Below are 23,213 nucleotides of genomic sequence, written 5' to 3' on the forward strand. Positions count from 1 at the left end.
AAGTGGGTTCATTTATCTTTACGAATGCCATCCAACAAGACAGAGAATGCAGTGCCTTGCAAGAGGTGCTTTTGAGATATTTCATATTCCTTTATCTTGTAACTTGGCCATGACCAAAAATGTTGTGGATTTCAGTAGTCCTGTCATGAACTTCATGAACTTAAGAATTAAGGGGCAAAACATGGCAAAAGGGGCAAAACATGGGGCCAGCTCCATTTTAGCTCATAGCCTTGTCTTCAGGTCACAAAAAAGAAAATAAATGGATTCCACCTTGGAATGGAAAAATGTGATCAAGAAGCTGGCAAATAGGAAGTCAATTTCAGTTATGTCCGTATTCTATGACCCATGGTTGTTATTACATTACAGAGATGTTGATTTGAGCAGGACTGCTATTACTGAGGAGCTCTGAGTTTCACTTCACTCTGGATTTATTACTTAGCAGACTTGTAAAAGCAGTAAAAAATCATGGATTATATCATTCAGCATTAATCTTGCCTTCACAGATGTCACCCATGCCATGTGCACTAATATATCCTTATACTATCATGAATACTGGCTTTTGAACTGTGTACTAATAACAAGCTGAGTGGTCTTTAGCCCTGGGGATATAATTTCCAAAAAGAATTTTACATGTTGATTCGTCAGACCACACACAGGACACTTTTCCACTTCCCCTCAGTCCTTTTTAAATGAGCTCAGGCCCAGAGAAGGTGGCAGCATTTCTGGATCCTGTGTATATTTGGTTTCTTCTGGAGTTTTAACTTGTATCTGTGGATGCAGCAATGAAATGTTTTCACAGACAGTGGTTTTCAAAAGTTTTTCTGAGGCCATGCAGTGATTTCTACTACAAAATCATGCCTGTTTTTAATGCCATGCTGTCTGAGGGCCCAAAGATCATGGCCAGCAAATACTGGTTTTTGGCCTTGTCCCTTGCATACAAAGATTTCTCCAGATTCTTTGAAAATTTTTGTGATATTATGTACTGTAGATGATGAAAGGCAAAAGATCTTTGATATTTTTTGTTGAGAAATGTTATTCTTGAATTGTTGCACTTTTTGCCCACTCAGGCTTACATAGAGTGGTGAACCCCCCCATCTTTACTTCTAAAAGGCTCAGCCTCTCTGGGATGCTTTTTTTGTACCTAGTGGTGTTATTGATCTGTTGCCAATTTACCACCAGGTGTTTTTTTTTGTTGCCAATTAACCACCAGGTGTTTTTTAGCCTTTTGTTGTCATCAGCATATATATGACCCAATACATTATGACCACCTTCCTAATGTTCTATTGGTCCTCCATGTGCCTCCACCACAGTTCTGACCCTCCAAGGTATAAACTCGACAAGACCTCTTAAGGTGTCCTGTGGTCTCTGGCACCTAGATGTTAGCAGCAGATCCTTTAAGCCCTGTAAGTTGTGAGGTGGAACTGCCTCTGATGGGACTTGTTGTTCCTGCACATCCCATAGATGTTCGATTGGATTGAGATCATAGGAGAGAGGTACATGCAGATTATTCTAAGACAAAATAACCCCCCATAGAAAACCTTTTTTTTTCCAGATATGATACTAATTTACTAACCTTTGTCAACCTTACATATAAAGACTCTGAAGATACTGGTCATTGTACTGGTCATTTTGTACAGTAAAGGAAATCAGAGTCGGCAAGTTTCTCCATAGTGAAACATTTCACATCAAAACACTCTGAACGTCATCTCCATTATGCAGAAAATTTGGAAAAAATCGTTAGAATTCTCCTGTTTTTAAAGTACACCTTGCTTTTATTATCATTAGCGATATTAAAAACTTGTGAGGACTAAATACGACACACCTTCTTACTTGCACACTCTTTGTTGGTCCAACCGCTTTGACTTTTGGCTAAATACCAGCAACGCAGCTCTGGTTAGTCGTTACAAACACAAACAATGGAAGGTGTTGCTTTGTAAGGCCAGTATTTAATGACTCAATTAGGCTTCCAAGAACAGTGTGGCACAAAGCAGGAATGGGCTTATTTAATTAATTCGGCCTTGATAGGAGGAAAAAAAGGCACAAGCACTTCAAAAAGGGAAAATCTAATTTGTCGTGTGGGTTTTACTTTCTAATTAATCATGGCCTCTAGGGAGTTGGGACTTTGTGAGAGATGGGCCACCCAAGCCCACACCACACACAGACGTACACAGACACACGCAAACGCACACACACACACACACACACACACACACACAAAGTGAGTTAAAAGAACAAGGGTCGACCCAGAACTCTAAACTTTAGATGCCCACGTTCATCACATTCCGGTACAGTACGTTCCCCTCCGCATCCGTCAATGTCAGAAAGTTTCACTGCTCTGAAGCTCGCTCCTCAGTCTCCTCCTCTTTTGCCTCTGTATAAAAGCTATGAGTCATAACTGTGCCATCTCCATGCAAGGGGTGAAAGTGCTCTTTTAGTGGCTGAATATTAGCGGAATATAGGAGTCCACAGCAGGCGGCAGACAGTGGAGGTATTCCTGCAGTGAGCCATTTAGACACTCTGTCTGCCATTTACGAGCCTCAGCTTTCTCTCTGTCTCACACATACACACAATTTTCATCTCTTAACCAGGTGATGATGAATTATTTATCTCCATAATCTGGGGAGCGGCACAGAGAGAGAGAGAGAGTCAGTGAAAGACAGAGAGAGAGAGAGAGAGAGAGAGAGGAAGACAGAGACAGTGGAGAGAGAAAGAAAAAATAAACAGAGAGAGAAAAATAGGGGGCGATAGAGATGAGAGAGGGATATAAGGAGATGTGAGTGTCCTACACTCCAGGACAGTGAGTGGCCATTAAACCACCAACGTCTTCCTTTCTTCTTCATCTATATATATATATATATATATATATATATATATATATATATATATATATATATATATATATAGATGAAGAAGAAAGGAAGACGTTGGTGGTTTAATCCCCAAATGGGAGGGGATAGGAAGATGAGACAGAGACAGAGATAGAGCCACGAGTTGAGAGAGAAAGAGAGACATAGAGATGATGAAGGAGCATGAAAAAGAAAGAAGTAAAGATAGAGAGAGAAAGACAAAGAGAGGGAAGAAGAGAGGGTCATGAAAAAGAGAATGAGAGGAGAGAGAGACAGAGAGAGAGAGAGAGAGAGAGAGAGAGAGAGAGAGAGATACTATCCATATTCAGAGGGGGAGAGAGACACAGAGAGTGAAAAGGAGAGAAAGAGAGAAAAGGAGAGAGAGACAGAGAGAGAGTGGAAAGGAGAGAAAGAGATGAAAGGCAAGAGAGAGAGGGAGAGAGAGAGGGACAGGGACAGAGAGAGAGAGACTATCCATACTGAGAGGTGGAGAGAGACACTGAGATAGAGTGAAAAGGAGAGAAAGAGAGAAAATGCGAGAGAGAGAGGGAGAAAGAGAGAGAGAGAGAGGGAGAGAGAGAGTGCGACTAACTGTACTGTTTCTAAACACCTATAGTCACTGAACAGCACATTAAATGATCATCTCAGAGGAAATGCAAGCCCCTCAAAGGCAGGGGGTGAGCAGCGTAAAGCTTTCAGTGAGCGAGTGTGTGTGTATGTGTCTTCAGGCCTGTGTCTCTACATCACTTAGACAGGTCCAGGCAATCTGAGCTGTGCTGCATCAAAATATTGAATCTGAAGCCCTGTGGCCTCCCTCCTTTCAAGTGTCTTTGGCCGCCCAGGTGCACAAACTCAATTTACTACTAATGATTACTTTATTGACAAGCCTGTGGCCCGCTCTCTTTCTCCTATTACACAGCCTGCCTCGGCTAACCAGGGAAAAGTTAAGAGAGAGAGAGAGAGAGAGAGAGAGAGAGAGAGAGACTTGCAGTAATAAATCATAGCTCTCTTCTCTGCATTGGCCATCAAGTATAACCAAAGCGTTTTTCATTAATTTACGCAAGATTTATGAGGACGCTTTTATGTTTCTCTTTGGAGACAAATGTAAACATCGTATTTGTGATTTGCGTGTGTGTGTGTGTGAAAGTTGATTGAGAGTTTTCCTTGAAAACTGAAAGAAGAAACCATAAATATAACAGCTTTAACTATATTCTCTTGCTATGTTAATAAACATGTACTGCCAATCTAATATTTATCTGCTGTAATGACCTCTATTCAGTACCCTCATTTGTACCATCTCTGTACTGAGCCTAGTTTTCTTGTGTCTAAATGTGTGACACTCAGAAATGTGGGAAGCGTGTGTGACATTCAGGAATGTGGGAAGCGGCACCTCATCCCGGATATCCTGGATAATGATTTTTTTTTTTCCTGTCCAGTTAACTTTTTTGAAGTTCTTAATTTTGAATCAAAATTGTTTTAGTATCAAAGTAAAGGCTGTGTTCAAAACCTGATGGCAACTTCTAGTGTTAGTTAGTTTTCAGTACAAATGAGGGCTTTCTGAAATGAGACCAGACCAAGGTTTGTGATTGATTTGTATACATTTGCTTAAACTGGTTGCCAATACAGGTCTTCTAAAGTAATAACCGGACCAGCCTTGCTTAGCTTCATAGATCAGTCAAACCTAAAAGTTCCCAGCCCCATATAGCCACTGCTTGAGGCTAGCTTCCAGTATCGGCCATTTAAAGATTCCCCACCACTCTATCAGGACTCAATAAAGGCTGACTTTTTTAAAGCTGTTAAATTTGAATCAAAGTTATTTTTATATCAAAGTAATGGTTGAGTTAAAAACCTGATGGGAACTTTTAATATCAGATAGTTTTCAATACAAGCTCTGACCAAGCCCCACATTGCTTAGTTTCTGAAATGAGACCAGATGAAGGGATCTCATTATTATTATGATTACTATGTGTTGTTAAAAGGAAAAGTGATGTAACACAGTGATAAACATGCTCCTACAGGTCAAACATAATTTACAAATCACTGCTTTCTGTTTTTATTAGCATTTCACAAACTGGAATTGGGTTGTATTGTATTCAGATCTTGGAGGGCCAGAGCTCTGCATAGTTTTGCATTTTTTCTGCTCTTACATAACTCATTATTTCACCTCATTGTTTCATTGTAATACTGAATCAATGTCATTCAATTGAATCAATAGGTCACCATTCATGCCACTCAGTAATCAATTGATCACCTGAAAAAATACTTTTAAAATCAAAAGCAATTAATGATTTAATATAAGAAACACTCACATGGAATTAAAGTTTGATAATATTGAAGGTTCAATAATTAAAAACAAATCACTACACAGAGTAATGGTGAGGAACCATGCACTAACAAACGTTTTTGTAAAATTAAAACTAATAATTAACAGACTTTAAGTTTATAACAGAGAAATCTAATCCAAGGTTAATACAGTCATGAACTATCCAGGATCAATACAGTCATTAACTGGGTTAACAAATTATCCACAATCAAAAATCCACATTCAAAAAAAAAACTGAAAAACTGCAAAAGTGCAGGCTGATGACACCACAAATCATTGATTAGACAATAGTCAAGTCAAGAGGCTTTTATTGTCATTCCATCCATGTACAAGTACACAGTGGAGTGAAATTACGTTCCTCCAGGAACAAGGTGCAACAACGATTTGTGACATCATCAGCCTGTGCCTTTGATGTTTTTCAAATTCTTACAAGTGTCTCCTGCTCATGCAGAGCAACAGGTAACTCCACACTGTTTATGACCTTTTTCCATCCTGAAATGTATGAGGATAAAACAAATGGATACAAAATTTTACGAAAGTCATTTTATCCACTAACAGATAGTGTGGCTAGATAATGTTGAGTATCTCATACAGGTGCTCATTAGCTGCTGATCATGGATAGTCAACTGGACATTGTTCATGACTGTATTTCTTCTGGAACCTGCTTGTAATTCTTTTAAGGATGTTGTTAATCTGAGTTTTAAAGTCATTAGTGTAATCCAGATAGTCACTGTGCTAATCCTGTACATTCCATCCATGTACAAGTACACAGTGGAGTGAAATTACGTTCCTCCAGGAACAAGGTGCAACATGGAACAAAAGACTACAAAGTGCAAACGTGCAGACATGAAAAAATTAAACTAGAACAATACAATAAATACAATAAATTAAACAGACATTAGACACAGTAAACAGACATGACAGTGCAGCACCGACACAGCACTCATTTCTGGAAATGAGGTAGTGGAATAAGGTGCAGAGATGATTAACATGCTGTGATCTGTGAGTTTGCGCAGTCAGATAACATACATAAACACAGCAGTTACTGAGGTAGTACTTGAGTAAACAGTGTAAACACAGTGCTAGCAGCAATGTTCCAGATAGTCTAAGTAGAGCTTCAAAAGAGGTGTGTGTGTGTGTGTGTGTGTGTGTGTGTGTGAGAGTGTGTAATGTATGCGTGTGAGGGGGGGTTTTCAGTTCAGTCCTTGTGAGTTTAAAAACCTGATCGCTTGAGGAACAAAGCTGTTGCAGAGTCTGGCAGTGATGGCACGGATGCTCCGGTACCTTCTGCCAGACGGCAGCAGTGAAAAAAGTCTGTGTGAGGGATGGATGGGGTCGTTCACAATGCTGGTGGTCTTGCGGTCGGAGACGGTCCAATTCCCAAACGAGGCGATGATGCAGCCGCTCAGAATGCTCTCCACAGTCCCCCTGTAGAAAATGGTGACGATGGGAGGTGGAAAATGAGCTTTCTTCAATCTCCGCAGGAAATAGAGGTGCTGCTGGGCTCTCTTGGCTATGGAGTTGGTGCTGAGGGACCAGCTGAGGTTCTCTGTGATGTGGACACTGAGGAACTTGGTGCTCCTGACGATCTCCACAGCAGAGCCAGTGATGTTCAGTGGGGGGTGGTCACCTCGCACTCTTCGGAAGTCAACAACCATCTCCTTAGTTTTGTCTACATTCAGAGACAGGTTGTTTATTCTGCACCCGTCCGTTAGCCGCTGCACCTCCTCTCTGTATGCTGACTCATCATTCTTGCTGATCACACCCACCACAGTCGTGTCATCAGCAAACTTGATGATGTGGTTTGAGCAGTGTTTATCCAGGAAAAGAAAATAAATAATTATCCAGGATGAGGTGCCACTTATGAAAATCACATTGCGTGATGTGGGAAGGTGTTTTAAGTTGAGGTGCTAAAGTTTTAAGCAGCATATATGTGACATGAACAATGACGTCATGCAATCTTATAGCAACCAATCAGATGTGTCATGATAAATGGCTGTATCACACGCATGTGAGAAAAGCATTTCAGCTCACTAATACATTACAACAACTATTAACAACTGTGCTCCATGAATATTCCATAAAAACAACTGTCTTTATTAAGTATTTATACATATTACCAAACCAACCTTAACCTTAGGAACCAAAATATAATCTTGTGTACTTTTTAAAAAAAAAGTTGATTTTTTTGCAAAAATAGGGCATTTTGTGCAAGAGGACTGTGGGCAATTGCTCTACTGATAATCCTGAGAAAGGTGACAAGTTCAGAGACTGTAGAAAGATCAAGCAGCATCATTCTCAGGAGGAAATTTTAGTGATTATAACCTAAAATTCAGAGCCATTCATGAACACCACCAGTCCTCATAGTTGCAGCATAGAGCTGCTAGCCGAACACTACCGGTCCAGGCAACCCCACAGCTGCAGTGCAGCATCATCCAACCAACAAGCCCAGGCAACCATGTAGCTGTGATGTAGCACTGATCAGGTCCCTGGTCCAGAGTGCCTCATAGTCACGATTCAGCATTACTCAAACAGCCCGTCCAAACTGCATCATATCTGTGATGTAGCATTACCTAAACAGACAGCCCAAGAAGCCTCTGAGCCATGGATGGAAAATTGCTCTAGGCTAATATCTTGGTGGACATGATGGCAAACTTCTCAGCCAACAGGGAAACATCAAAACACACACACAAACAGTACAAAACAAACAAAAAAACAATGTAAAGCAGCCATATTCCTCCAGAGTACTTACAACGGAGCACTCCATGAGTTTTTCCCCTCTATTTTACTGCGGTAGAAAGGCAGATAAATAAATGCAGTGTCCATCAAACTGTTCTGCCAATCACAGCTGGTGTAGACTAATTGTGATAGGAGTGGTTTTGGATTTGTTTTTGTTGCTTGCTATGAGGACACAGTGTAAGGGCCAGTATCCCTGCTGAAAAAACATCACAGACAGCATGCGTTCCATGATTCCATGGCTGGTTTATGCTGGTTTATACTTGTCTGGTGCTGGTTTAGCTGGTCACCTGGTTGACCAACATAACATCATCCAAAACATGACATATAATAGTTTTGGTGGAGATCAGCATACTAACTGTCCCCTGACAATGACTGAACTGGTATGTCACTGACCAGCATATTAGCATCCAAAACACAACATATGCTGCTTTTTCTTTGTGCAAATGAGCAAATTTTGGTATTTTCTTACTATATTTCAATATATTTATTGAATAATTCATAGAAATTACTGAACAACTAGTCTTTACTTTTCCTTTTTTATTCATATTCATATTACTATCCAATTTTAAGATTGATAACAATAATAAGCCTAGAGTTTAGGGGTTGAAACAAACAGATACTGTATACTGTAATGTCTGATTCATGTTTTCTAAGGAAAAGATGAATGCTCCTGGTTGCCTTCACCAATTCCCCAGTGGTTTTCTAAAACATTTCACTGATATATTAGTTTACTTTCTCCTCAAGGCGTCTGTTGATGTATGAGAATGAAGTTGCTGACTGGTGTTGAAACAGACTATACAAAGCTTGCCTCCTCAATTTCACAATTTCTCTCAACTCTGTCCTGTTTTTTTTTTTCCTGCCCCCAACCCCCCCTCCTCTCTCTATCTCAGTGCTTCTCTCTGGTCTCAGTTCTGCAGAAGGATCTTTGTGATGTGGCTCGAAAAGCTGTCTTCCTCCTTTTGAGGTCTTCCTTCTCAGTGGACATCTATTGGTTTACCATTGGGTCTCGGTGAGACCAATTAGCAAATGGCATTTGAATAATAACCATCATCAATGCATTATTATTTTTTTTTACTGTTTTTTTTTGGTCATCTAGCTTGGCCAGCACATCGAATGCACCGTGAGCTGAATATCTGATCAAGCTTGCACTCAAAACAGTGATGCACTAAATCTTTTCCACATTAATACAAATTTCTCTCCTTTTATATATATATATACACACACATTACAATACAAACAATATTATATTATTAAAACATTATATTACAAAAACATGTGCACATCTCTCTTAATTATTAAGTTCAGGTGTGTCAGCCACATCCGTTGCTAACAAGTATACAATCAAGCACATTGGCACTAACTTTAAACAGGATTTTTAACCTGCCTGTCTTATAGGATGTCACCTTTGCCACCAGTCAGTTCTTAAAATTCCTGTCCTGCTAGATCTGCCCTGGTCAACCGTTCTCTTATTGTGAAATGGAAGTGTCTAAGAGCAGCAACAGCTCAGCCATGAAGTTGTAGATCAGGCAAATCCCCTATCCTCTGTTACGTCACTCAATACAGAGTTCCAAACTGCCTCTGGAAGCAACATCAACACAAACTCTGTGCATCAGGAGCATCATGAAATGGGTTTCATGGTTGAGCAGCTACACACAAGCCTAAGACCACTATACACAGTGTCAAGCGTTGGCTAGAATGGTGTAAGGTGTCGGCTGGAGTGGTGTGAGGCACACAGGTACTGAACTCTGCAGCAGTGGAAACATTGATAGACGAATCTGGGATTGGCAGATGGCAGGAGAATTCTACCTACCTAAATGCATAGTTCCAGCAGTGAAGTTTGGTGGAGGAGGGATGATGTTCTGGGGCTGTTTTTCAGGGTTTGGACTCGGCCTCTTAGTTCCAGTGAAGGGTGATGTGAATACTACAGCATACAAAGACAATTATTGCTTCCAACTTTGTGGCAAAAGTTTGGTGAAGGCCTTTACCTGTTCCAGCATGACTGCGCCCCTGTGCACAAAGCGAATTCCATAAAGGCATGGTTTGGTAAGTTTGATGTGGAGGACCTCCAGTGGCCTGAACACCTTTGGGATGTATTGGAATTGGAAAGTCTTCCCAGAAGAGTGGAGGCTGTTATAGCCACAAAGGGGGCAGCAACTCCATATCAGCACCTGTGGTTTTGGAATGGGATGTCCAACAAGCTCATATAGGTGTGATGGTCAGGTGTCCACATATTTTTGGCCATTGTAGTGTATATTTACTAAAATGTAATGATCTTGTTTGCATAGTAGTTGGAAATGAGCTCCTGTGCTGTACCAACAGTATGTTGACACTACTGACAAGAAAAGTGGTAAAAACTAGTAATTGTGATTTACAAACAGAAAAGCAAAAAATGGTCTTTTAAAGTTTTAAAATTGCTATAAAACTGTTTTAGTTTTAGAAAAATAAACAGATATTCCTGGCTGAATGTTGAGGCGGTGTGGCTTAGACACATGCTTGGACGGTACACTTAAATGACGCTCACAGACTTCGGCTTATTGGTGTTTTTAGTGTAATATGTTTTATTCACATATTTTGAATTGTGTAAATGCAATTCTTTGTTCAGTGTGGACAACGTAGTAAAGAAAAATGCATCTTCACACTGAGTTAAGCTCAAAACACAGCGAGTCGCCTGCCAATTAGGAGTCAATTAGGGTAAAGCTTTTGTCTGTGGAAGACACTGTAGCTCCCATGCCACAGTTTTAACTTTATTTAGAGGGCAAAGAAGTTATTGGTGTTTATTGAGCGGCAGCCGGGGCGCAGTAACCCTGCCTAATGCTGATCAGGCCCTGCGGAGGGATCGATCCCACTCACAATGCATTCATGATAAAAGAAAGAGAAAGACAAATGGAGAGGGAAACAGATGCTTGCCTATTGTTGAGTGTGTGTATGAGCGTGTGTGGTGGCATTGTTGTTTTCCTCACCTAATCAGTGTTTGATTCTCTGGCTAATTGTGATCACGAGAGCGTAAGAGGGTTTACTTAATGCTTTCGGCTCTGTGGGGTCGCGCGCAGCTCATTTGCATTGCCGTGTTGGAATCAGGTGTACAGTTATCATGCGCTTTTGGCCTCTGAACTGTGATGGAAATGCAGTCGATTAGGGAGTCATACAGAGATCAAAAAGAGGCTGAAGCGCACGCGTGCATGTACGTGTCCATCCGTGCATGTTCACGTCACTGTTTTTCATGCCGGATGCTCCACAGCAGGAGCCTAAGCGGAATAATAATGATTCCAATCATTGTGCGCTACATGTGCACAATGCCCCCGCGCAGGCGGAAAAACTGGAAGTAGAAGATGATTGACATTTGCAACGGCAGCCCTTGCAGCTGCACTGGAGCTCTCTGAGCATTCAGATCAGAAAGGGGGTGCTGCTACCTGAGCGAAAAAAGTGCTCAAAAAGGACAAAAAAATCTTTAAGCTGCTAAGAATAACTACAACGAACAACAGCTCCATCAGCGGCATAACTAACATATTCAGCACAGGAGCTGAAATGAGCTAGCGCCCTTGAGACTAGCTTAAGCTAAAGAATGGGCATCATGGAGCAGTTCAATAAGAGCAACTTTATTTAGAAAGCTGGGATGTTAATGAGAGAAGAAACTTTTCAAGCAGAAAGCCTGGAGAAAGAAGTATTGAATGTGGATATGAAGTTTTGGTTCACCGTGGACTGTTCTACTTAGTCCCCGAAGTATAATTTTCTTAAATGAATGGTTCGGTTACCAACGTAACAGATGTCTCTTGTCCGAAGTTTATTTTCTTAGTTTAGCACGGGAGGTAATACAAGGCTAATACAGCTAAAAAAAGAGACACCATTAGCTTTCCCATTAGCTACATTAGCCTCATAGCTCATGAGCGAAACTAAAGTACTTCAGACACCAAACAGGGCTGATCGACTACATTTGTGCAAAAGGTGAAAAATTGAAAAAGCTGAGCTCATTAATTTGAAGTTCCTCTGGAAGCAGCATCAGCACAAGAATTGTGTGTTGGGAACTTAATGAAATGGCTCTCCATGGCCTAGCATATACACACAAGCCTAATATTCAATGTCAAGCGTCGACTGAAGTAGTGTAAAGCATGCTACCACTGGCCTCTGGAGCAGTAGAAATGTGTTCTCTGGAGTGATGAATCATGTTTCACTATCGGGCAGTCTGATGGATGAATGGACGGATGATGGGTCCCAAGAGAATGCTACCTACCTAAATGCATAGTGCCAACAGTATAGTTTGGTGGAGGAGGGATAATGATCTGGGGCTGTTTTTCAGGGTTTGTGTTGGGCCCCTTATTTCCAGTGAAGGGTAATGTTTATACTACAGCATATAAAAACATTTTAGAGAGTTATATGCTTCCAACATTGTGGCAGCAGACTGGGGACAGCCCTTACCTGTTCCAGCATGACTGTGCCACTGTGCACAAGGTGAGGTCCATGAAGACATAGTTTGTCAACTTTTGTAAGGAGGAACTCCAGTGCCCTGCACAGAGCCCTGACCTCAACCCCACTGAGCAACTTTGGGATGAATTGGAATGTCAGATGTGAGCTACATCTTCTCGGCCGACATCAGTGCCCAACTTCACAAATGCTCTTTTGACTAAATGGACACAAATTCCCACAGACCCACTCCAAAATCTTGTGGAAAGCCTTCCCAGAAGTGTGGAGGCTGTTTCAGCAACTGGAGGAAGGCAACTCCACATTAGTGTTCATGGTTTTGGAATAGGAAATCCAACAGACTCATATAAGTGTGATGGTCTGGTACCCACATACTTTTGGCCATATAGTATAGCTTTTTGTGAGGAAAATGCTTATAGCTAAACTAAAGTTTGAACATCAGACATGTCTTGAATGACCAGTTACATCAACTACATTTGTGATTTTTGACCAAACCATATGTTTAAGAAGGTTATGGCTTTGTGAATATCTTCATTTAAGTAGAACAGTTCACAGTGAACCAAGGCCTCATATCCATATTCAGTCCTTCTGTCTAATGCTAATTTCTGCTAATTTCATTTTTGGCCAAATTTTCGCTTTATGAAAACGGACCTCTGGCAGGTGGAAAATGAAAGCGTCTACATTAGCTTCAATCGTTCTTACAGAAGGCTTAATGACTGTATGTCCAAAAATATGCAGATACCCCTCTAAATTAGTGAATTCAGCTACTTCAGGGTGCTCTCACTGCTGACCCAGGTGTTTAATAGCATGCCCAAAGCTTGTAAAATCTCCAGAGGGGAGCCCTCGGGGTCTTCTAGGCCTAATGATTCTGGAAACTAAAAAGTTAGTTATTTCATTTTAATTTCAGAAAGTTACTTCATTTTAATTTCTAGAGTCACCATGCTGATTGTATACAAATTTGTTTTATGTAAGCATTGCAGTCATACTATTATTTCATTGTTAAGTCTTAGGTTACAAGCAAAAGGGTTACAAATTTGGACCACCCACTTCACAATTATCCATTCAAAAAATAAATAAATACATAAACTTCAAGAGCTGGACTGAAGGCTTATGCCTCAGATTAACCTTCTTAATTAGGAAGTGAAGTTATCATCATGTCAGGAATCATCATGTTTTAATTTACAATGGGTGAGACAATTTCATGTGGCAAAACGTCACAACCTTCTGGAAGTCCTACACATGCCACTGACTATGAATACCAGCCAACATGTCTACCAAGTTTCTTTCAGTTGAAATAGAAAACAGCTGCAGCAGCTCTATGCTCTGCTCTTTGACTGAAGGAATTACCTCAAAGCATTAACATACAAGGTAAAATATATATTAATGTCTATTACAAGCTTCAAATGCCTAGTTAATCTAAATTGTCAAAAATGTTTCCATGCACCAGCATTGGTTTAGTGCTAACATGCTATTAGAAATTGCTTATAGGTGCTAGCAGCAACTAGAGATTCGTTTTTTTTCTCTTTATTTTTTGACTGACATTTAACATTTATGGCCCAAACTGAAGTCCTATCTGCATAAAAAAGCATTGCCAATAGAGTATGATGCTCCAGAGCAGCCACACATGAGCCTAAGGACACCTTGCCCAATGCCAAGTGGCCAGCATTGGACTGTGGAGCAGTGGAACTCAAATAAATTTGAGGTGAACTGGAGTGGCTAATCATCCAAGATGCGTACCTGGCCTCACCAATGCTGTTCTGGCTGAATGCTATCAAAATGCTCACAGCAAAGATACAGCAAAGGGGGACAAACTCCTTATTCATACCCATAATTTAAGAAGAAATGTTGGATGAGCAGGTGTCTACTAACTTCTGGAAATGCAGTGATAGTCTTCTGCCTTCTGCTTGCCAGTGTTTCAAACAATTCAAATAAGATGATGTAGAATGTAGCTGGTTTGTGGACAAATGTCTGTTTTCATAGTTACTTAGCACACAATGCTCAGGCGGAGTCAATATCTGAAGCTTGGCCTAGCACACATAGAGGCCTCTTTATAAAAACGCACTCAGAACGGTAAACATTTGCAACAATGCTTTGTGCAGGTAATAAATTCTGAGCACGCCCTGTGCTGCACTCTCTGTATCTGTTCTCTCTCTGTTGGACTACATGGCCCCTCCTCTCAGCTCTGACCCTGAAGTGACACCCTCAATATATCCTGCACGCTCGCACTAAAGTGCGACAAACTACGACCTTGTTCTGTTTTATTTCTTCCCCCTCCTCCTCTTCTCCTCCCCTCCGCTCCCCTTCTCTCCTCTCCTCCGCTGCCTCCTTCTCTCTCTTCACCTTGCACACCCTCCTCACCCCCCCCTCCTGCACACCCTCCTCACCTCCCCTCCTGCACCTTAATATGACTCTCTCCTCACCTCACTCAGCCTCTTTTGTACTATTTCTCCTTTCTTTCCTGAGCGCAATTCAGAGTTCAGCACTTCATTACACCCTAAAATAGAGTTTCTCTGTCTTGGTCTTTCTCTCTCTCTCTCTCTCTCTCTCTCATTTTTTCTCTCCAAATTTCTCTTTCTCTCTCACCCTCTCTTTCTTTTTCTTAATCTCTTTCTCATTCTCTGTCACTCTCTTTCTCTCTCTGTTTCTCCCTCTTGCTCAATTTTTCATTCTCTTTTTCCATTATTTCTATTCTAGTTCCTTTTTCTCCCTATTTGTCCTTTTCTTGCTTTTTCTATTTCCCTCCTTCTCTTCATTTCTCTCTTTTGCTTTCTTTTCTCTTTTTCTCTATTTCTCACTGTTTTTTTAATCCTCTCTCTCTCTTTTTGTCTGTTTCTCTCTGTTGCTCTATTTCTCTTCCTCTCTTGCTTTAGTTCTCTATTTGTCCTCTCTATTTATGTCTTGTGCTCTGTCTCTCATTCTCACAATTTCTCTCACCCTGTTTTTATTCTCTTTTTTCCTCTACATTTTTCTTTCTCTCTCTGTCTAATTTGCTCTTTCTTGCTATTTCTCTCTTTCTCTCTCTCTTGCTCTATTTTTATTTCTCTCTCTATTTCTCTTTCTCTTTCTCTCTTTCTTTCTTTTTCTCTGTATTTGTCCTCTCTCCCTATTTGTCTCTTTCTGTTTATTTCTCTTCGTTTGTTTCATTCTCTTTTCCTCCCACATTCTTTCTCTTTCTGTTTCTCTCTCTACATATCTCTTCCTATCTATTTTTCTCTTGCTGTTTTTCTCTCTCTCTCTTTCTCTCTACATTTCTCTTCCTCATTATAATCCTCTCTTCCTCTCATTCTTGCTCCCTTTCTCTGTCTCAGCTTCTATTTTCTTTTTCTCTTGCCCTTTTTTACATTCTTTCTCTCTCTACATTTGTTTTTCTCTCCTCTCTTTCTCTTTATTACTCTCATTTCATCTTTATCACACTTTCTTTGTCTTTGTCTCTCTATTTCTCTTCTTCTCTTTCTCACTCTTTCTCTTCTTCTCTTTCTATTTTTTCTCCTTTCCATATCTTTTCATTCTCTCTTTGTCTGTTTCTCTCTCTTAAGCTCTGTCAGAGCTTAAGTAGTGGTGGTCTTTTCTCTGCCTCTATAATCCTCTACTGACATGTGTTACTGATGTGTGTGCTGTTTCTGAGCATGGACATGAGGGTCTCTAATGACTGCTAATCAGGGGACACTGTTTGACACTGATCTCCACCGAGCGGTGCATGTTCTGTAAGTTCTGTAAGTAGGGCTTGGCTGCAGTGAACTTTGGAACGCTGGGTTTGAGCTGAATTTCAATTACTGTTGTCCCACTTACCAAAGTGTGCGACTTACAAGGCCTTCTAAAATGGAGCTGCTCCAGCAAGTGTGAAATTTTACATCATCCGAACCTGGTGCATTAGCTCCTGCTTATTTCTATTTCATGGCTGAGCTCAAGGACACAGCTTCACTACTTTGGAATTAGATCTCAAATAAAGCTTCACGGCAGCTTATATAAATTCTAGGAATTCCTGTAGCTATCTGTTCCCCTCAAAAACATATAGCATCAACAGCAGGGGGCATTTGGGTCATTGGCCCTCTAAAAATTTAAGTTGGGAATGCAGTGCCCGCCATGTCCCTGCCCCAATCTAATCACAAAGCTTTGAAAGATATGGAAGTGAAACCACATAGAACAGTCTGAAAATAGCCACCATTGCATTTTTAGTGTTGAAGCCTATAGTTCCTTTTTTGTAACCAAGATAGAGAAACATAAGTGAGATGAAGCCACAGCTGAACTAAAACTAAAATGATGGTGGTGAAAACAGGCTACCTGCCAAATATAACCCTGACCTGACATGCCAAGCTACATGGTGGCCCCTATATCTATATGCAATCTAACAAACTCAATATGATTACAGTAAATAAATTAACCATCTTTCAAGCACCCTCAATGTTCAACCCCTTAAATGGTCATTGGCCTGCTGGTGGGCTCAAAGTTTTATTACACACTGCTATAACCTAAGAAAATGTTAACTCATTTGCATTGAAGTCCCTGCAGTTGCTGAATAATAAACTTTAGTACATAATGAGCCAGGGACTTTAGAGAGATTAAACCTTATGGACCACTGAATTCAGTTAGATCACATTGTTTTATAGTAAACGTGTCCCTGTCTGAAAGTCAGTGTAACATTAAGAATGGTCAATATCAAAACACAGATTTTCTGCAATTAAGTATTTTTTGCATTTTAATCAAAATATGATTTAACTGCTCTAAGCCATGTTTGCTAGTCATGTGCCGGCTAGCATTTTGAATTCTACTGAAAGTTAGTTATATATAATAAGCTGGGCAGTGCACATGACCATACAGGACAACAAGAGTGGCCTCGAATGTACCCATAAAAGGGTACATTTGAGGGGACATTAGAGATCACTAGGCAGCCCTTATTTGCTTCTTCTAAAACTTTGCTCACGAGTTGAAACACTACAGCTTTGCACATTATTTTTATGTTCCTCCTCATAGTGCATTCCAGATGAGACTTACTACTGAGACATCTTGCTCTTTGGGCAACACTGGCACATTTATGCGTGTATTTTGGCAGTGCCCTCCAGTGAAACATTTTTGGGAAATTGCAGCGGACTTGTTATCTTACCTGTTTTAAAATGAACTACCTTTATGTCTGGCTTTATTGTATCTTGGGGGCAATTCAGCACTTAAACTTGCAAGGGAGGAAAATCTGAATGGCTCAGACAAGAGAACCTTAAAGTTTTGCCCAGAGTCTTGTTCAAATCTGAGTTTTTACATTCATTTCTGGATGTCCTTATTTTGGAAATGGTCACTGCCAAAACTGCACCAAGTAAGAGCAAGTAGAAAATTCTTTGGGGAAAGATGAAATCTAAGAATACACTTAATTTAATGTAATTAGGGTTTCATTTAGAAATTTACTCTTTTTCCTACTTTGAATGACTATATTTAGTTGTATAAGGCTATTGTACGTATGCAATGTTTATGGTTTATTTTGTTATATAAAATGTAATAAAAATACAGTGAGGTCCGAAATTCTGACATCACAGGTGAAAATGCTTCTATTTTGCATTCCTTTCTAAGTTTCAAATTTAATATTTTGTTTTAATTGCCATAGCTTTTCTTTGCTTTACATTTTTTCAAGCTTCTAAAACATTCTGTTGTTCAAAACATTTCAATTTTAGATTTTCCATGTGATCTAAGACTTTCAAGGAAACATGCAAAGATCAGGTCAAAACCTGTGCAGGCAAGAATCTAAAGAGGTAAAACAAGGAAACGAGTGAAAGGAAATCCATGAAAAACAGCTCAGAACAGCATTACCACATAGTGCTGACATTATAATCTCACAAACTGCAAATCCCTAATCAATTCCATTAAACTGTAGCTTGACTTCTAGCACAAATTGGGCACATACACTTCTGGGAGTGAAATTTGCTAATCCTTTTTCACACATTCAGTTCCATTAACATTTCACTTTGTGGCTTTACAGATTACAACTTGTGTACAACATGCGTATTGTTTTGACAGCTACTTTCTGCAACTTACTTTGTTTCAGCCTAGCCGATCCCTGAGCTCTCTGGAGTTACTCACATTTAAACCCAAGGTAGCTGTGTGCTTTGACAGTGTAAGCAGTGAATTGTAAAAGTGACATTGTTAAAAAGTTAGTTAGTATGCAAATTGAGATTTGTAATTGCAACGTCAAAATTTCAAGACATAACTCTGGATCATTGCGTTCATCTACAATTCTTTTTGAAAGACAATTACGTCTACAAATGGCTTACAACAACAAAGGGGACAAAGGAGAGGCAGGGGCTATTTGTGCATCTAGATGCCCTGAAGAGTTCTCATTAAATATCTGTAATCGACATCTGGTTCTTGCAGAATGGAACAAAAACATACATGCTACACACACACACACACACACACACACACACGCACACACACACACACACACACACACACACACTTGAAAATGCAGAAGTAGACTGCAATAGCTCAATCTGAGTTCATAGTTCAGACAGCGGGGGCAGCGGGGACAGTGGGGACAGTGGGGACAGCGGGTCAAAGACCAGGTCGACATGACTCTATGCATGGTACACATAATCACAATAAGTTAGGAGAGAGACATTTAGGTTTATACATGTAAGGTATACACTATGCGATACTAACATATGTTTCTCCGCTGTCTGCGCTAAGGATTGATGGCATTGCAATACAGCATTGTTTGTACCCTTAGTGCCAAATGCAGAGTATAAGTTGGACCCATAAATCTGGGAGACACTCACATGCATCCCATGGGAATGTCCTATGGATACATTATTGAAAGGGGTTTCCATTGTGTCAGACATATAGATATGTCTCTGGTCAGCAGTAGGGACTTTCCCAACGGATTACCAATCATGTAATATAAGTCACTCATGGTATGTACTGTACGTCTGTATCTTAGGAACTCACCCTTAAACAGCTGGTGGCAAATTGACTGAATGGTTTGCATTGCCCACAACAGGTATTGTGCTGTTTTAATGACAACTTGAAACTGCTGACCCTACATTTAATTTATTTATTTTTATATGTCGTTTTCTTCATAATTGAATGAGAACCTGCTTATTTTAGATTGTTCTGTAGCAAACCTCAAGTAAGCTTCAGCATGCCTTGTCTTTAGTATTGGGGTGTTACAGGGTGATTGTAAATGAAGACCATGGTGGTGGAGAGCTCTGCCTATTGTTTTCTCAGTGATGACTGTACCTGCTGCTTCCAGGTCTTTGTGGAGCTCTTTTTAGTGCTCCTTGGCTGGTTGATGGTCAAGAGATATTCCTTCCACTTATAATGGCCCCAGTGGTGCTTATAGGAACATTTAGGAGTTGAGAAACCCACTGGTAACCAGTGCCATTGCTATGCTGCTCGACTATCTTGTTGCGAATGTCTTGGGAGAGCACTTTGCTTCTACCTATCATGAGATGTTTCTTGCATGACAGTTTGGTGACAAATAATTTGTTCACTTGCATTCAGAGGTGGGTACCCATTCTTCAGAGAGTATAAGTGCTAATCTACCAACATTCTTATTAGCACAGGTAGGAAAAGTAATTAGTGGAATCAGCTAGTTTAGTGCTTTTTTTAATGTGTTCAATACTTTTTTTCCTGTGTCATTCCACTTTATTGCACATAAATGTTTTGGTAACATTTTACATTAAGGGTTGAAAATGAAAGATTCATTTTGTTGGTAATTGTCATTAATTACACATTGTTTATACATTAATAAAGTGTTCATTAAGCATTAGTTATTAATTAGGTACTAAATAATCATATTATATTATTATTTAATATAATATAATATATTATTTAATTATTAGTAATTGACTGCACTGTTAACTGACACTGTGTACTAAGTGGTGCTTATTACACTGCTAACAAACAGATGAGTGTGTTTACTCATATAAATAAGTAGCAGGAAAACTACTTTGTTGTAGTCCTGTTAATTATCTGTTAATTAATCTACTGGTGTACTGATACATTTTCCTCCACTGTGCAGTGTTGGGTGGAATATAATATTTGAGCTTTACTGGTTACCTTCACTTTCCTTCACCTCCACATATTCAGCTGCCTCACTGTCCTCAGAGCAGTCTTTACAATTTTACCAATTATTATGCATTACTTCATATTACTTAACCATTAATTACTAATTTACTACAAGTACAGTGATGATCTTCACTACTAATGTACTAAAAGTACTATGCATTCATGATGGCGTAAACACACTTCACTGTGAATCACAGAAAAAGCTTAACTGGACATACTGGCTAGGACTCAAATGCAAGACAGTTTTTCAAAGACAGAGACAGTTGCTCTTATAAGCAACAGAATGAAATATGCACATATCGACAGGTGGTGTGCTCTACTATCTTATTTTCTTTCACTTTTTAAGGTGCCAAAGCAGCTCTCTTTGGAGTAACGCAATGGAAACCTTCTCTTGGATCCCTAAACAATATTGCATGAGATGTGCAAGTGTTATATATTTTAGTTTTATAAAAGCTGAATTATTCTTGAATTCCATTTAGTTTAATGTGTAGAATCATTTCAAATGAATATAAATTGATAATGTATATTGTATATATTTACCACTTTTACACAAGGTGACACAAAAATGTAGAGAGCTATTAAGAAATCAGTCTTTATAAAGTCTTAATCATTTGTTCGTAACATAATTAGCTATATAAAAGTATTAACATATAATTAACAAGCCTAGCTCACTTCTTTATATGAGTACATATAAAGCAGCAGTTAGTACACATTTTTTATTATTAAGTAAATAAGATATGAACTAATGACTAACTAAACTTTGCACTTGTTTTGGTTCTGCACCCATCCTGTAAAATTCTGGTCTGATATTCTTTATTTCATGCAAACTCAAGTATACAACAACTTTTTAAAGAAGTATTCTTTGGTATTTTTAGCTGTGAAAAGTAAGATGTAAACAAGTACTTTTTGATTGATATTATTTTTTTTTACTTAACAAATATATATATATATTTCATAAATGCAAGGTCATTAAAGTAAACCCCTTCTTCTCTGTCTTGGAACAGCAAATCAGAAGATGTTTAGATATTAAACCTTCTAAAAAGACTAAAGCCATGACAACTGTATCATTATTTAATATTCTTTTAACCAGCAGGAACTAATATGAGTCTATGTGTATGCTTGGATGTGCCCACTCTAAAATGTACTTTATATTCTCTTTATCTATTCTGATAACAATTCGTGATGCTTTTTGTGTTTTGTATTGGTGCCTTTTTCAATTAAAAAACAGTTCAAAGTGCAGGAGAGATTTTATTTTATGTTCACATACTACTCTCATTCTGTTTAAAGACAGAATAAATGAAAATGTCCTCTAGCAGAGTTTGGTCACTGACATGAGTTTCAATTCCTCTATAAGTGTAACATTTGTTCATTTAAACAGCTTTAAAACATGTAAACATTACCAACGTAGATTAAACCAACTCTAAAAGTGACTCCATTGTAGCTAGCACTTCTAAAAGGCAGCAAACAGGGTAACAAATATTTTCTTGATAAAAGAAACTAACTACTATCCTGCTGTGTACTTACATGTTAGATAGGTCAAACGATAGCACAATCATTAAAAACTCACAGTATACCCATTCTACCCATAAATGTGCATTAGCTAGTGATAAGCTAACACAGTAATTAACACATTTAATTAAGTAACACAATAGAGCTACGGAGCATTATAACTGAACGTAACTGCCACCTCATGACATCGCAGCATCCTTCTACTGGAGCTGCAAAAGGTGGGCCTCTCGCTGGAGGTCTGCAGCCAGACCCTTTTCAACTAAACTATCAGTTAACAGTGAACTCAGTTACTAATTACTATGTACTTAATCAGTAACTAATGCTTAATGAACAGTTAACTAATATATAGTGTGCATATAATTACTTAGTAGCATATAATTATCAATTTTTGATTAATTTCTAAAGTGTTTTCACTTTTGTATGTTAGGATTTCTGTGGCTGTGTAGATATATTGAGTAAATACCAATGTCTGGTTTAAATTTCACATGAATAGCTGCATTGGAAATATGTTTAATGAAATAGTCTTGACGTGTTGAACGTTGTATGAATATTTGTTGTGGTACTTTATTCATTTTTTCTGGCTTTCAAGGATCGTAGATTGAAAGGAAATATTGCTCATACTTGGTCAAAGTTTGCTGTAGCTGTTCCAGGCCTTCTGGCTTTGGACAGACACTGGAGGCAGTGGCCATGCCAGTGAAGTTTCAGGGCCAAGAAGCACCCGGAACAATGGCCAGATCGTGCCAGCACCATAAATATCGCACACTGCGAGCCATCGATTCTTAATGTGGGGATGATTCTCATGCAAATGAACAAGGACGCGCACAAATCCATACGGAGAGAAAGAGAGCAAGAGAGACACAGACAGACTCACGTACAAAGATGATCAAGTATGACTCAAAACATAAAGCAATCCTCATCTCTCAAACTGAAAGGCAGCATAATCATGCAGACTTTGTTCTCTCTCTGCGTTTCGTTTGGTGGGTTCATAAATTAGGTCTGCTGGAGCAGCTCTCAGTACAGTAGCTCTCGTTAATGACACAGAGCGAGAGCAGGGACGCGGCCATCTGATTTGCTGTGGCCTCTTTGGGCCCCATGCCCAAACAATAGAGCAAAAGTAAATTAATTGGACAGGCAGAAATGCAGACGGTGGGAAATTGGAGCTGCGTCTCTTAATGCATTCATCATTCTTCTCCTTACTTATTTATTTATTTTTTGTTTGTGCCACTGTTTGAACTGTTTGAGGATTCTCTCCATTTCTTATATAAAATTGCTTGCCTCAGTCAAGCTCTCTATCAGTCATTTGTCTTCATTTTGGCTCCGAGCTCCTTAAA

Source organism: Colossoma macropomum, unplaced genomic scaffold, assembly GCF_904425465.1.
Source record: "Colossoma macropomum unplaced genomic scaffold, Colossoma_macropomum, whole genome shotgun sequence".
In the NCBI taxonomy this organism is placed as follows: Eukaryota; Metazoa; Chordata; class Actinopteri; order Characiformes; family Serrasalmidae; genus Colossoma; species Colossoma macropomum.